This window comes from Anoplolepis gracilipes, chromosome 6 (assembly GCF_047496725.1).
Source record: "Anoplolepis gracilipes chromosome 6, ASM4749672v1, whole genome shotgun sequence".
In the NCBI taxonomy this organism is placed as follows: Eukaryota; Metazoa; Arthropoda; class Insecta; order Hymenoptera; family Formicidae; genus Anoplolepis; species Anoplolepis gracilipes.
Window position 1 is genome coordinate 195214 of NC_132975.1, and position 17301 is coordinate 212514.

Genomic DNA, 17301 nt, shown 5'->3' on the forward strand with positions numbered 1-17301 from the left:
TACTCGATTCATACAGTACCCAGTAAATTCATTGTACGTACAGACAGTCATTCATACGATTTAATAATCGGTTATCCTTATAACATTCGATCATACATACGCTCTCGCAAATTTTCGCACAGTGTAATTAATATTATATCTTCGAATCAGTGTTTTCTAGTTCATTACTCGGTATTATTCACACAAAATCATTAACTCAAAGAGACTTCGAGACTAGCATATCGCGAATACTATTAATTAGCCTTCAGTTTCTTACGTTTACTGTCGTATAAATTTATTCTTGATTAATTGTATCCACTGTCACTATTATACTTCCTTTCTCTTTTTCGATTTCCACGGCGCTCACAATACATATCGAATTCTATCTATCACTTTTAAAAACATTTTATCTTAATTTTCATTCGCAGTGAATTACTTCTATCAACAATATAAGCGTATTATCTTTTCCTCTCCAGGCAATTATTAATGCCGCCTATCTATAATATCGTTTACGCGTCCGAAACCAGTCTGCGCGAGAAATCATAGTCAAAGGAAAGTTCTATTAACTAATGTTGTAATACTAATATTGTAGATCCACATTCTCGTGTACACCCGCGTGACAGTGTGTTCCCCAGTGGTTCCTGTAACACATAACAATTTAGTGAAGTGAGTACGTAGTCGTAATTATTAAGATATATTCGTGTAATCATTAATCATATTGTCTACGTGTAATTACTCGAAATATACATACTTGTGTCAGTTCGCGGCCCCTGTCCATTCCGGGCGTCGGTCATCTTTTCGGTGTCAATTCTTCTCGCCGTTAACCTCTCGCGTCTATACCTGTAAATATAAAGACAAGCTTTCTATTCTAATTTTAATATTGAAATTATCGGGCAAATTAGTGCTACTTATCTGACGAGGTCATCCTTCCTTCGAGCCTACGTCGGGCTCTCTCTTTCATCCTGCGGCGACGCGCGCCTCCTCCAGGGCGTTCTTGTATTCCTTATAGCTTCTTCCTTTATCTTTTTTTTCTTTTCTTTTTCCTTATCCGCTCACCAGTGGCAAGGTCCGCGACGTCCGCCTTGACATACCCAGAGCCTCAGATATCTGTAACTTATAATCGAAGAGATTAATATTTTATTCAGACGTCTTCATAGGGAGTGTCATTAGACAGAGAGCGATAACCATCCTTACCTACACCGTAGGGCGCCTCCTCCAGGGCGACCTACATTCTTCCTACGTAGCGCGCCTCTTTCAGGGGGATTCTACGTCCCTTCTAGCAGTGCGCCTCTTTCAGGGCGGCTCTGCCTTCATCCTTCGTAGTGCGCCTCCTTCAGAGCCGGACTACCCCTATCTAGGTCGCACGCCTCTCTCAGGGCGAACGACTCTCACCTCCGAGGAGCGCCTCTTTCAGGGCATTCCGCCTCCTAGCGTGCAGCGCGCCTCGCTCAGGGCGATCTGCCTCCTGTCAGTCCACGAACCGCGCCTCTCTCAGGGCGTCTCTCACAATTCCTCCGATCGCTCTTCTTGGTCTGAAATATAAAATAAATATTAAAGTAAACTCATTAAGGCTCACCCTGTCCCCGCAACTCGTCAGATAAGGTCAAGTCAACTCGTTTACCAATTTACTTTAACGCGTATGTTTTTTTCTTTTTCCCTTTTCATCACTCGCGTTACTATTGCTAACCCCAGTCTATACCCCTCCGCGTATTCAACTATGGCGTTGATTATGATTTCGCTTACCTTCTTAGCTGCGTCATGGGTCGGTCACGTCGAGCAGGGCGTGCTCATCAATTGAAGCGCCTCATCCGGTCACTATACCAAGGCGGCTCCTATCTGACGGTCCGAACAGCTGCGTCTCTACCAGATAGTCAGAGCCCAGCATCCGTCGGGTACTTCACTTACCCTCCACCGGGAAACCATACATCGGAGTCGTCAACCCCTGACCCGTTACACGACGCTGTCACTCCACCGGCATCCAGTAGCGGGGTCGTCGCTTCCTCACATAGGCCCTATCGAATACCGTCCGTGACCCGTGCCCCCGCAGTTGATAGACTTCGGGATTACGCAACCGAGGATCATTTCCTCCCAGGCTTTCTTCGGGCGAGTATGCATCCTGCCGGCCGTTGAAGCACCTATCAATTCGCCTCCCAATACCCGTCCGTAATTTAGTTGTCTAATCGTCTTGAAAATATAATATAACTGTATATATATGTTTAGTATAAAATAATGATAAATACATAAAAATTAGTATACGTAAACAATCTGTACTCATTGTCTACTCACTTCACATCCTCCCTATTATCCATTACGTCCCGACCTCTAATTTCCGGTGCACCGCTACGCTGATCGTGACAGGTTTACCGCTCGGCCACCGCGATCCGCGTACACCAACCACCGCAACCGCACCTCGCTCGCGAACGCAGAGGACGTAACAACTGGTGACAGCGGTGGGACGTAACAGGGGTGGTGAGCCGGTCTCCCCAGGTTTGCGCTCTGGCGTTGAAGTCACCGGCCACCACCATCTCCTGGGGGAGAATGCTGCGTATGCAGTGCTCCAACTCCCCCAGATACCGTTCAAATTGGGAGAGGCCCCAACTAGGCGGTGCGTAACATGCCACCACCGCGATGGAACCCCATTTCACCGCCACATACCCCCTTCCTGACTTGAGTAAGGAGCAGGGAGGGTTGTGGTTGTCCGTACCGCGTACCACCGCTACCGTGCCAGAGCCGTCCACCCTCCAGTTAGGGTGTTTTAACGGGGGACGGTACGGCTCCGACACGATCGCCAGTCCTATACCACGCTCGGCGATAGTCTGCAGGAGTAAATCCTGCGCCCGCCGAACGTGGTTGATATTTGCTTGCAGAAATTTACAAGCCCTCATTCACGTCGGTAAAGTTGGCCACCGTCGTTTCAGTCCCCCCTCCACAGGGCCGTGGAAGGGGGGCTCCATCTGTGTCCGGTGCCACATTACCCACGGGCTCAGTTGCGCCCGGGGTAAGGGTGTCTTCTTTCTCGTTGCTTCGCTTAGTTTTACCTAAGCGAGGCTTCCTTTGGGGCTTGGGGGAGTCGGAGCAAAGCTCTTTGCCCCCCGCACCCTCCTCGTTTCCTTCTCTGACCGAGTCCGCGCGCCGCTTGCGACACTCCGATGTGTCCATCGGCGCGGGCGCAGACTCGGCTGGGACCGTTTGATTCGCTTGTGGGATTTCTCCCACAACGACCTCCATCAGGGACGGGCTTGAATTCTCCTTATCGATTCCCCTCTTTACCTCTCCCGCCGACGGGGTGGGTTTTTTGGAGGGAAGAATCGATTTGGCCTTTCTTCTTGTTGAGTTTTTTCGGGGAGTGGCAATTCATGCCCCCCATCCTGTGCCCCGCGGGTGCCCCAAGATCAGCACATAGTGCGCAGTGCACTTTCGGCTCGGAGCAGGAGTTGGCCTTGTGGCCCTCTTTGCCGCAGCGGAAGCACAAGATCGGTCGTTGCCGCATTGCTGCTGCACATGCACTTAAAGCATCGGAAGGGGATCCGCGGCAACAGCTCGATAAGCAACTTGTACCACGATATCGGTACCTTTTCCATCTGTACCAGTTTGTTGGCCGCGTCTATCGGACACTGCACCAACACCGTATTGAGGCCGGTGCGGGGGGCCTTCACGAACGCTCCCACTTTGACGTCCGAGAACCCGCATTTACCCTCCCCGGAGATTGCGGCAACAATCTTCGCCCGGGTAATGGAGTCCTCCAGCCCCCGAATGCGGAGGTCGGCCATTTTCTGGAGGCACGTGATTCGCACCCCTTTGTTGTCCCCGGTCACCTCTCTTACACGTTCGGCGAGTTGCCCCGCCTTGCGTGCCTTGTCCTCGCCGGAAATCTCTAGGATTAAGGCTCCGGTGAGACCTTTCCTTATCTTGAGGCTTCCTTCCTTGATTCCCAATTGGTCAAGTTTAACCTTCTTCCTGATGGCGGCCATGTTCTCGCCATATTTTCCTTCTGGGCAGGTTATCATGACCGCCGAGGTTTTGGGAACCTTCCTTTTACCAGGTTTCTCCCCCCCCGCTACCTGCCCCCGCTTTCGCTTACCCTGTTCACTGGTCAGTGACCGGGCCGCAACAACGGGTACAGTTTTGGAAGGGAGGGGAGTCTGTCCTACCTTTCTCTTTCCCTTACGTCCGACCACCACGCTCCACGGAGTTTCGAAGGTCGGAGAGGGGCCATATGTCCCGGGGTCTGTCGACTTCTTGTCGAAAGGCCCCGGGCCTAATGGTCCTCCGTCAGAGGGTGGAGCCCCAAAGAATTCCGCATCCTGGCGAGATTTCTTTCCAGGTATTCTCTCATCGGCTGCGGGTGTCGGCAGGAAAGGGGGGGGAGAGATCTTGGTGTTAGCACGAACCTGGCTCTCTTCTTCTTTCCCTTCTTAGCCGTTTTGTTCCTCTGGCTGTTTTTGGGAATAGTATCCTGCGTCTTGGGCTGAGTTAGCGAGGGGATCTCAGCCTCGGCCTTTTTCCCCATTGGCGGCTGGGTGTGTGCGTTCAGGGGAGCAGCTTGGACCGCCCCCCCTGCCCGTTCGTTGTTTCAAAGAATCGCAGCATCCTTTCCCTCAAGTCAACACCGATTTGTAGGTGTTGATTGAGGGCTTCGTACAGGATTGCGAATTCGCCCTGGACTGGAAGGCGAGTGATTGGAGGAAGGGGTCGAGGGGATCCACTCAAAAAAGGTCCCTGTGCCTCCGTCACGCTCGCGGCCTGCGGTTCTACCTCCATGCATGGGTCCCCAATTAGGCTTGAGGACACGCATGCTGGAGATAGTCTGCCCCTTCTCGAGGCGGTCTTCCTTGGGGAGACTTTTTGGGGTGTTTTCAGCCTAACAAACTGCCACTCTTCGCTGTCGGAATCTGACCCTTGGTCAGATTCTATGCGATTCCGTCCTCTTGTGTTCCTGCACCCTTTCTTCTCACTCTTTGTGGCACTTCCCTCGTTGGTCAGGCGAGTACTGAGCTGGTTCGTCAGCACTTTTATCTGATCGGCGAGTTCCGCCATCTGCTTTTTGAGCTCGTCTCCTTTTTCTTTTCGGCTTTGAGGAGCTCCAATTGGTGCCGAAGTTCCTCCGCTTCAGCGTTGCTCGGTGAGGACGATGCAGTCCTGTCGTGAAGGACTGCTGTGGCAGCCATGATGGACGCCACAGCCTTCTTTATTTCTTCTTCTAGCGGACCTTTGATGTTCTTGGAGACCTGCAAGCTCTTAAAAATGGTCACGCAGTTGGCTATCGTGTCGGACACCACAGCCGGTGTCGGAGAGTGGCGGACCATCTCTCTCGCTACCCTCTGGTTGTTCCGGCATCTCTCCCAGGCCTGTCCTTCGGGCATTGAGGCACCTAGAGCCCAATCCGTGTCCCCTCTCTCTCTGGCCTCTTCCCTCGCTCTGGCCCTTGCCTCCCTTTTCTCCCTTGTCCCTTCACCCGTGGTGATGGGCCTTCCTCTGCCTCTCTTGACGGAGCTGACGTCCGACTGCTCGTCCTCGGAGCCAGCATAATACGACCCAGCGTGCGATTCTGCTTCGTACTCGTCAGGATCACCCGCCACGCTACTGGCGCGTGATCCCACTGGGAACGCCAAGTCCTCGTCACTGGGAGCAGGAGTAATACATGTATCGGTATGTTTCCTCCTTTTCCCGCTCGCTCGGTAGCTATGGCATATATGCCTCGCGTTGTGAGGGCATTTGCTCGTTTTTTTGGCCATTGGAAATTGGAGGTATTTCCTTTCTAGTGCCTCCCTCGCTGCCTTACCATCCTGAATGGCCGTGATGGTAGGTTTGCCGCTAGATGTCGATGGCCCTGTGTACGAAGGCATATCCTTCTCAGAGCCCTCGGGTATTTTGGGGACCTTAAAGGTCTCCTCAGTCGCTCCATCCGCAGACAATTCTGCGGTGGGTTCCGCCTTAGTCTTCTTATTTATTTTTTGGAAATTCATTATTCTGAATAATCCCGCTTCCCGCTGCGGCTCCGTCACCCAGGGTGTACCCTCACCTGCCGCAGAGTGTCCTGGAACATGACCGGCAACACTCCACGACAGGGCCCCAAGTTCCCCCGAAGGGGTGACATACGACACGGGCCGGGGGATATACATCCCCGGCACTGTTCCCCGGCCCCTTACTCACCCATGGAGGTTTTGACGCCTCCATGAGCTTTCGGGGGTTCCCGGCCTCCGACCTTCGGGATACCGCAGCGGGTGGTGCCACCCGGGGGGCCCCATGGACAGTTAATGTGTGAGCCGTTCCCACGAGTGGGAAAGGCCCGTGCTACCTCGCCCTTTCAGGCATACGCCACATTTTTACATCCACTGTCTATCGGAACCGCCCCGAGACGGGCGATGGAAAAATCCAGTAGCGCCTGCTGGTTCGTGTGTGCAGGATGGACAGTTTGGCCACGACGAATAAGCCCATCCTTCCTTCCTTAGGGTGACATAAACTCCGCCGGCTGGCATTCGCCACTATCCGACTCCTTCACCTCTTTATCTTATCCGTCGTGCCCACGGGGACCACGGGGAGGCCTGTCCATTTGCATCCCGACCTGGATGAACGCTTCTGACCCTGTCGGGCGAAGGGAATGGTGGGATAGGTGGGCGTATCAAGGTAATTGGAGTCCTACCTAATTTTATCTAACGCGACGCGAACGCTGCTCGAGAGCGTGGTTGTCCCGAGAAGATTACGGGATCACACCCCCATACCCGAAGGCTCCGACCTCTTCGGTTGAACAACGCGCCTACCTAATATATGATCTACGCTTCGTATCCCTTTAGCCAGAGGGATTCTCGACAAAAATCGGTGAACACGGAAATGGCCTCTGGGTTTGACACGAAGAAGCGTGCCACATCCGGCCACTGCCATTCACCTTCCGGTACGACGCTTCGCATTATCTCTCTCTGCGCGTCAAAGAGGGGACATTCCAGCAAGAAGTGCTGGACTGAATCGATTCCACCTCCGCAAATGCACACGTCACTTTCCGCGAGACCTAACGACGCGAGTCTCTCCCTAAAGTCTCCGTGTCCAGTGAGAACCTGTGTGCTCCAATGATTTATCTCTAACGAACGCGCGGCTAGTCTATCTCGCACGTCCCTAAAGAAGGCGAACGTGGTACGACCCTTACTTGAAGAGTTCCATCGGGTCTGCCACATATTTATCGCCTCATTTTTAATTCCTACGATCGCGGTTTTTCTTTCGGTTCCGGCGGGGATCTCGATATTACCGATCTTGGCGTCTTTTTTCGACCTAACGTTATAACGCGCGGCACTTTCGCGAAGAACTATATCTACAGGAGTCGCTCCTCCGACGACGCAAAGCGACTCCCACGAGGCCGTGCGGTATGCGCCAGTCATTGAAATTAGGACTCGACGCTGCAAGGCTCTCAGAATTCTAATATCTCTCTCCGTACACAGGTCGGCCCACCCCGCAGCAGCATAAGCCACTGTCGGTGCGAACACGCCCCGGTAGATTGTGGAGAGTGTCCTAAAACGCAGGCCCCAATGGGCTCTCGCTACTCTACCTAACTTCTCGAACAGCGGACCGACTTTGCTGTTTAAATATTCGCAGTGCGATCTGACCTTTAAATTTCTATCTAAATAGACGCCAAGATACCTAACCGTTCGCTTAAATCCTATTTTCGTTTCACCGATTTTAATGGTTGGCGGTCTATTCTCGAAGTCGACGGTTTTCTTATTTGTTTTTCGCTTCCTATCCGGTCGTGCTCCTCCCCGTCTACCTATCGGGTTTCTCGCGATCGCGTCGGATTTCAGAATGATGGCTTCAGTTTTACGCTCGGAAATCTGAAGTTTCGCGGACCTACACCATTCTGTTATTATGTTAACTACACGTTGGCCTTCTGTCTCGAGTTCCCTTCGCGAGTTTCCGTTTATGACGACCACGAGGTCGTCCGCGTACGCGGCGAATCTATCTGGAATCACGTCTTCCAGTAATCTCAACAGGCCATCAAACATGAGGTTCCAGCAGGCCGGGCCCAGAACGGAACCCTGAGGGCATCCCCTCTCAGCCCGCTTGGACACCTCCGCGGAGCTAAGAGAAATTTTTACATTTCGATCGCTGAAGTAACTCCGGAGTACTTCGAAAATATTACGCGGACAATCTCGTTTCTTAAGGCTATCTAGCACAAGGGGCCACCAGACATTGTCAAAAGCCCCGGAAATGTCGAAGAGAAGCGCAATGGCGTACCTCTTTTCGGAGGCAGAGACCATCCGTCGCAACTCCACGACAGCTTCCTCCGTCGACCTTCCGGGCATGAACCCGAACTGTCGATCGGAGACCTTCCCCGGTGCCAGTGACGTGTCTAGCAGACGAGCTTTTATAAGCTTCTCGAAAAGTTTTCCTACTGCGGAGAGGAGACAAATGGGTCTGTAGGATTTCGGGTCTCTCTCATCCTTGTCTTCGCCTTTCAGGAGGATTCGGAGTGAACCCTCCTTCCAGACAGAAGGAAAGACGCCCCACTGGAGACACCCGTTAAAAAGCCTAACTAGTTGACCGGGGATTATTTTACAGGCCGCCTTGAGTACGGCGACCTCGACTAGATCTAAACCCGGAGCTTTATTGTTTTTAAAAGTCTTTACCGCGCGAGCCATTTCCGCCTCCGTGAAGAAAGAGGCGTCGGCTGTATCTGGAGCGACCCTGCATTCGTTTCTAATTTCACGCTGTTCGAGCGTGTCTTCTATCTCCCGGTCATCTGGGATGTGCACATCCAGGAGGTAACTAGCGGTCTCCCCTAGTGACTTTGTGGAATATTCACCACACCGGAGTGTGCTTAGCACCCTCTCAACCTGGAGTTTGCTCGCCTGTTGCTTGTAAACGAAGCCCCAGGGCTCCCGGTTGCCGTGCGATGTGACGAACTTCCGCCAGCTAGCGAGTTTCGCCCGCTTCACCTCCCTACAGTACTGCCTTCGTGAAGAACGATACTCCAGCAGTACCCGGAGGTAAGTAGGGTCCTCTCGCCCTCCCTGAAGGGCACGGCGCAACCTATATACCTGTTTCTTAACTATCGTTAGTTTTTTAGTCCACCACGGGTTGGACTTCCTAAATTTGCGCTTTCTGGGCATTGACGCAGCACAGGTCTCTGTGAGCACCACTGTGAGCGTTTCTGCCATTTTCTCTACTTCTATTGTGGAGCACAGATCGATAGCCTCCAGTTGCGATCTTGAAAGATCTGTCAGGGTGACGGAGAACCGTTCCCAGTCGGCCCGACTTGTGTCGAACCTCGTGTTCCCAGCGCCCCGATCGGCACCTGACTCTTTCGGCAATCTCAATCTTATGTCCACGGCCCTGTGGTCACTGGTGGTCCAGTCACACCTTACCTTCCAGTCACAGATGAACTTGTTCATGGAGGGCGACGTCAGGGTTACGTCGATGAATGACGAACCCCTTGTCGTCCAAAAGGTGGGCGGCTGTCCAGCATCGTTGACCACTGACAAGCCAAATGCTCTGATGAGGTCCTCGAATCGGGCACCTCTATCGTCTGTCTCTTGGGGACCCCAGAGTGACGATCGAGCATTGGCGTCTACACCTATAATAAGTCTCTCCCCCCTCAGTGAACGAAGCACCGTTTCGAGGTGGCTGAGGTGCTTCTCAATCTCGTCGCTGTACTGGAAGTAGCACGAGACAACGTAGAAGGAGAAGCTGGGGGCCCGCACTTCCACGCAGACACAATGCGTAGTGCTAAGCTGCGAGACGAAAACCGTATCTAAATTGGGATTGCAGATTACCACTGCTGCCCACGGACGTTGTGAGCGCACTGCGGCAACCCTCATCCCTATGCCTAATCCTACGACTTTGTAACCCGAACCTTGTTTCCCGACGTGTGGTTCCTGCAATGCTAAGACGTCAAGTCGCTTTTCGACTACGAGTTGACGTACCTCGCCCGTTACTACAGCCGAACGTCGCATGTTCAGCTGCAGCATCCTAACACCCGTGGACGCACTACCTAAGCTAGAGCTTATCCTATCTAATTCCTGTGGCGCCGGGCCACTCGCTGTGTGGGGTACGGTTGGGTCCGCGAATCTAACCGTCTTTCGCACCGTTGTCGCAATGTTCGCGGATCTGAGCGCGGATCTAAGCGCGGATCTAATCGCGGGCTTCTCTATTTCGCGCGCTATTTGTTCGGCGCCTGTTCCCGATTCTCGCGCTAAGTTATATGACGCCGACCTAATCGAAGTAATAGCACAACGCTCTAACACGACGTACGCGGATCTAATCCCGGTTATTTCGCGATTCACGAACGCGGTTCTAGCGGCAGGAAGGCCGCAATCTCGGGGCTGTGCGCCATCGCGTATTGTGTCACGGGCCCGCCCGCGCACAGCTCGGTGAGGCGCTCTCGAGGAGGCGGAGGCCGCCACCGAGCACGCGGTCGAGCAGACCCGCGACTCAACGACGGAGACACCCCGCGCTTCCCTACTCGGGGCCGCGCCAGACCGGAAGCGGTCGGCCAGGCGGGCACTCCTCCTCACCACGTCAAAGATTTTATTGAGTTTCATTTTGATTCCCACGAGTACGGTGGAAGGGGTGGTCGAGCGACGTAGAGCCACCTTTACGCCGCCAAGCCTAGATACTCCGGGAGGACGGCAGGTATCCCGGAGCGGACCGTTCGCGACCGCGACATTTAACGTCTACGCGATCATGCAGACCCTAAGCACGGTTCCTAACACCTTAGTCTTTAGACTTTATACGGACCCGACCTCGACGAAAGCGACCGCGACGACAACGACGACCTAATGACCGCCTAAGCCGACGAAGCCACAGACGGCAACATCTAAACCCGATTGTACCTGAAAATAAAATTCCTGAAAATAAAGATAGGATTAGTAAACACACACACACACACACTTACACGTGGGAGTCACTGGGATCGGGGTGGTCCCCGCCTCTGGCCCGGCGGGTGACTGAGTCACCCATCCAGTCCTTCGGGCGAGGGTCCCGATCGGCTCCCACTTTTCCCCACTGAGGGACGCTTCACGGCAGGAGCACCCACCGCTCCGCACCCTCATCCCGCGGGAGCACCCGCATATAATTGGGAGGGAAAAAAAAAAAAAAAAAAAAAAAAAAAAAAAAAAAAGGGGGGGACGGCCGTAGACCGTCTGAACAACGCACGAGGTGCGCTTGCCACATAAGAGCCATTCGTTCAGCAAGCTGACACCGACTCGTGGCAATGCTGTTTGGGCACGTTGGCTTCACCTTTCGGTTACTAGGCCCCCTCACCACGACAAGGTGTGCCCACGAGGGGGGGGCCCCATGGACAGTTGAGACTGGGTCGCCGCTCCCCGGCCCAATCTTACCCGCCATGGCGGCCAGCTTGCACGCCTCCTTGACGGAAGTTACTTTCCGCCAAAGGGCCCCGACGATGCACCGCTTCGGAAGGGAAACTGTCGCGATGCACCGTCGGGCTCCATCCCGCCGTCGAACCCTGCCTCGGAATACGTCCGAGCGGCTCCGACGGCCGGGCCGACCCGGCGCCGTTGGGCTGTGCCCGTGCGGCCCGCGCCGGCCCTCCTCCGCCTCCCCGACCCCGTCCTCGGAAAACGTCCAAGCGGCTCGGGAGAGGCCCGGCCCGATGGGTCCGGGAGTTCCGGAGTTCCATCGGCCCGTCCGCTCCCCTCGCGGCGCGCACTCAGGGGGCAGAACCCACTGAGCCGCCTGCACGCGAGATGGAGCCCCACGACTGTGGAACGCCAGCCCATGCCAGCACCCACATCCCTCCGAGGGACGCCGCACGGCGGGAACACCCACACGCGCGGAAACCCTCATGTGCCAGGAGCACCCAGCGGTGTGTCACGGGCGGGGAGCAGTCCTCCCCCAACAGTGCCGTACCACCGGGCGATTGCACTTAGGGCCGCCTACCCCTACCAGCGATTGGGTCCGCGCTTTAGACCACCCCCAAGGGGGTGGGCGCAGTCCCTAAGGGAGTCGCTGGGCTCCCCTTGTACTCTTACTAAGGATACGGTGCGCTCTTAGTTCCCCTTCCACCCCGGAGGTTCACCCAACTTGGCCGGAGCCGTGTGGGTGTTCCATGGGGTTTCAGGGTTAAGCCTCCTCACCACGACAAGGTGGCGCACGACGGGGAGGGATCGGGGAGGAACTTAACCTAACCTAACCTAACCTAATTTTTTTTTTTTTTTTTTTTTTTTTTACCAAGCAAAGGGAGGAGAAAATGCAGTTAGGTACACCCCCCGGTCCTCCCGGGGGTAGTGTTGGACTCACCCGGCCCGTCGGCGCAAGCGCCCGGCCAGTCCTACCAACTAAACTCTCCCCCCCGTGGGCGGGTGTTGAGACCCAGGTAAGTCCTGCTGTCTTCTCCATGTGTCCGGGCCACGGGTACGCGTGAGCACTCTTCCGCGACCCGGACGGAAGCGAGGCTTGTTTAGCCACCTAAGTTGTAGATCCTCTGTTTTCTTCTTCGGTTGCTTGACTAGAGAGGCCCTCCTTCGGGACCGGGGGTGGCAAATTGGGGACCTGGGATGGCGTAAGGTTCTCTTCTGTCTGGTCCTCCGATTGTACACCTAAAGCCTTGATAGGATCGTCTTCAGGTTCCTCTGTGTTACGTCTCGTTACCGCCCGCGCTCATTCCTGAGCAGGAGATAGGTTCCGTCTTCGATTACTTAATATGTTGGTTCAACCTAGGGTTAAACTTGAACTATGAGTTAAGAGTATCATAAACTACATGCTATCTTTATACTACATATCACTTTAACTATAACTAGTTTTACGACTAGATTAAATATTTCTTGATTATAACAGCTATATATACGCGGTCTCGCACTATTGCACGGCCGGCTTAGACCTACATACAACCGAGCCCATACGGTGCGAAAATTCCAGGCCCGTCTCTTTACACAGTACACACTGTGTCACTACTTTGCAGCCATTGGCCATCAGGCCAGCTTGGCCGCAATTATAGCAACAGCTTCCTCTATCTACTGTAGCTGTGCACTTCACACTGATATGGCCAAATGACCAGCACCTGTAACACTGCACAGGACGCTCCACAATTTTCACTTTCCCTCTGCACCATCCTATAACTAATGCACCTTTTTTGGATATCTTGGAAGCCACCAGCACCGGACAGTTCGCCTATGCTGTACGTGGCATCGCCTTTGAGGTCTTCCTAAAATTGCTCACTTTAATCTCATCCCGATGGCAGTCACCCTCACGGGCTAAAGCCATCGCGACATCCTCTTCAGATGGAAACGTCCAAACCCGAGATTCTCATCTCGGCTCTCAGCTGGGGCCTAGTCACCCTGGCAGAGTCACCCAGACCCCGGGTGATTTTCTCTTTCAGAGCGTCGGCCTTGCTTCCGTCCCCACAGCCAGTGAGTTCCACGATTAGTCCTCCGTTGACAGCTCCTCTGACTTAGGTTCCCTCTATTCCTAAATTCTTCAGATTAATCTGTTCGCGGACCCTACACAGAGCCTGAGCGTACGACGTCTTGGAAGTATCCACTCTAATGAGAACCGCAGCTGTCCTGGCGAGACGAGACTTATTCCTCAGTCTAGCCAGTTCAGGTGACAGGTCTATCCGTCCAGGTTTAATTAATTCCTGCTGATAATTTTCAATCCCTGGAGAGTCCTCTGTAGAATTGTCTCTGGAAGTGCTGGGAGCCTCCAGAGTCTTCTTCTTTTTCCGCGTCTTAGGAGTAATCCACTGTTTTCTTTCCCTCTTTTTTTAGGCATCATCGACAGTTTGCTCTTCGTCGAAGTCGAGTTCGGACTATCGGCATCCTTTTCGACTATACAGATCGTAGGGACCGGTGTACTCGCGTGGGCAATCTCCCCTTTGAGCACAATCTTCCTCAGCTCGCTGACTTCCCTTCTAAGTTCCTGGATGTCGTCCTCATACTTTTGCTTTGCTTCTTTTTTTTGTTCCTTCATGGTAACCTTGACGATATTGGTAAATTCTGTCACTCCATCTTTGATTCCTTGTATGACGTCGTCATTGTCACGTCCTATTACTGGAACATTCTTTTCACCTTGTAGGTCACGCACCTTGGCGTGCAACACTCTATTTTCTTCCCTGAGCGTTTCAACCTCAAGAGATATGGCATCATATTTGTCCAAGGTCCGCAATGCTTCTCTCAGCTTCTTACTTATAGCGTCTAGAGCCTCCTTGTAGTCTTCGCAACAATCTCTTTCGTCGATATTGCCAAGCGCGCTCAGCACGTCGTACGTAGCATAGCACCTGTCAAACATCCTCCGCTGGTCATTTTCGCCTATATCTTGGCGACTCTCCACGAATTGGTAAACCTCTTCTATCCAGGTTTTGCCGGCATCCGTAAGAACATCGTGATCGTAACCGACAAGTTTCTCAAACGCTACAGATTTCCTACCTCTAAGATATCTATCAAGTTTAAGACTAATTACTTCACCATTTTTGTCCTTGACCTCACTAATCACCTCCGCTTCTTTATCGGTAGGCGAGAGGTCTTCTTCATAATAGTAAAACATTTTCCTCATCTTTTGCGTGCTCTTCGCCATTATGACCTCTAATGCCTACTTATTGTCGTTTATTGTTTTGTCTAATTCTATAATTAGCCTATCATAAACTATATCTATTTTAATCAAGTCTCTTAGTGCGCATGCACACAAGAAGACTTTAACACGTAGTCGCGTTTCAAATACGCAGCAGGAAAGAGAGCGTCCAACGAGGATCCCCAGGCACAGCGCGTACTCCCCAACAAACGCGTGATCGTACTGCCGTACTGCGCACTGCAAAAGTCCAATTTTGGGTTAGAATCGGAAACCAGATGTGTTGTGGCCCTCAATGAGAGCCCATGAATAAAACCATATTGATGCGCATGCTAATCTATAACCTCAATTTTAATGCGCACCAATAATTGGGTTTTGGGTTCAGGGATAGTTAGGGGATCTCCATGTGTCTCCAAAAATCCAATTGCGCATCCACAAAAAGTTTCACAGCGTTACTGCGCAACCTCTAAAGTTTGCACCAATGGTATGTGTTATCGTAGTTGCGACACGTTGGTGAACACTACCTTATGTCTCATTTCAAGATTCGAGCTCGGAGTCTCGAAATATTCGCTAAAATACTATTTCCCTATCTGGTTACTTTGGAACGCATGTGAGACTCATGCGAACTCACCATAGTCATCGGCGAGACGCGAACTTACTATCGCGACTGTCGGCACGAATTAATTCTGGTCGTGATTGTATCACTACCCAAAATGGCCGCCAACATCGCGATCGCGCTGCTCCCGCGTCGCTCAATTTGTTCCTTTGTTAATAACAAGGTTTGTGTTATTTCCGCGTGTCGCGCCCGTCAAGGTGGCTATTGGGGGTCACCCGCCTCCCCGCGTGCCCCAACAGTGCTTGACGTAGCTCAACTAAGTGCCAATTATCTTGCGCGACCCCGATGCGCGGTGACAATTATCGCGCTGCTAATGATATGTGCCGTCACTTCATTTAATACACAGCGCTGCCACTGACAAGGATCTCAGCCTCGCAGGGCAGATATCGCTTGTGATTTATCATCCACTACACATGATCGTTTAGTAATTGTACTCCTATTGTCTTCAGGCACCGAGTTCATTTAGGCAGGCCGAACATAACCGCACCTGTCATGCCAAGTATCGTAAGCCGAAGGAAGTATCGATAAATATATCTATACAAAGCGTAATACTTATTCACGTCTATATTATTATCCACGATATTAATTAGTTCTTATTTCAGGTATACAAGTATTCGCAATCGTTTGCTGTTGTGACGCCGGGAACATGCATCAGATGCGCCAGAAAGGCGCATCGACAATACAAAGTATCATCAACAACAGTACGTTCCGGTTTTATTATATTTTACAATCTATTACAGCGGTCAACGCAGTGCAACTACAGATAACCAACAACTTTATCTTTTTACAGGTTACTAATCTTCAGCACTACACCGGAGAGGATGACAACACATCATCGACTCGTCGACGGTGTTAGCTTTGCAACGATTAGCGTTACGGTAAGTATTCGTCTGTTATTTAATAATATATGTAATATTATTTAATATTAAGTATAATGCTTCTTGTTTCAGGTTCCTCATCAGAATTATTTCTGTCGCAAGATGTTTTGCAGTGTCGAAAGCGCTCTAGGCTCATCAACGACGCTGGCAGACTCACCCACAATATTTATAGTTAATAAAGATATTACGGTAAGTATTCGTCTATTATTATTTATTGCAATAATCCTAATGCTCCTAATGAACAAATTGTTTTTTTGTTTCAGCACCTGTCATCGACCAAGATCATCTAACCTGCATGTGTCACTGAACATGTGTGCGACCGCCAAGCTCACCGGAGGATCCAAACACTCAACAGTATCACTTAGTAAGACGGCTACGCACACCGGACACCGCTAATTATGCTCTTCACGTTCCAGTGGAGATTGCTTCAATACTTTCAATATTTCTTCTAAATTAAACGTCTGTTAATCGTACAACATTATTAAGGTAATTATACACTATTATTGTTTCGTTCTTTTCAATATATTATTCCTCTATGTGCATAATTCGCAGATAACCTGTTACCCCATAGCCGTCATTGATATGTGCACGGTCGCCAGACGCACCGGAGAAAATGGTTCCTCAACAGTGTATGCGGCGTACACAATTCATAATTTTGGTAATATAATGGGTATTCGTCTGTTGTATAGTATAAACAACATTCATGTATACAACCATGTATATATATGATAACCCAGTGCATTTACAGGTAATCTACAACTGTCACTATCGCCTTTATTACCAGATGCACCGTAAAACCAGATCCTTCATCACACTAAGTATGAATGTACACAAGGATTCTCTATTCTAATATTATAATAAGTATTTCCTATAATTATGGTCTTTCTCTTTACAGGTAATTAACTATCCAAAAAGAGTCATAATCGAGCGTTTCTAATACTACGGTAAGTAATACTATTTCTATAATAATTCATTATTTATAATATATTCTTCTTGTTTCAGGTTTTACAGGATACTATCTCTCCTGGAATTCCTTCAAATCTGTGCTTCTATCTTCATACAAGATAAGTAACTCTCTGTGCTTATTCGTTGGAGTGAATAAATATACTATTTATTATCTAATCAAGCAAATACGTCTGTGTCATAATAATCATCTAATGTTCTTTTATTTTATCCTTGTTTCAGAAACTCCAACGCGCGAAGCAGACAGGAGGCCACGAATATCACCAGAGTCGAATTCCGCCATGTACAGACACGCCATCGTCAGGAAGTCTTCGCGCGCGAACCAGATCTTCAGATATTTCCTAGAAAGAAAGAGCA

At 51.2% G+C, this 17301-nt stretch overlaps 1 long non-coding RNA gene across 1 annotated transcript; it reads left to right on the forward strand.

The window, feature by feature from the left end:
- The first annotated feature begins 15557 nt into the window (after positions 1–15557).
- Positions 15558–16781, forward strand: LOC140667024 (uncharacterized). The gene is made up of 6 exons (XR_012046894.1): positions 15558–15804; positions 15894–15981; positions 16054–16170; positions 16245–16467; positions 16534–16639; positions 16730–16781. It is a non-coding gene; the product is annotated as an uncharacterized lncRNA (long non-coding RNA).
- The last annotated feature ends 520 nt before the right edge of the window (positions 16782–17301 follow it).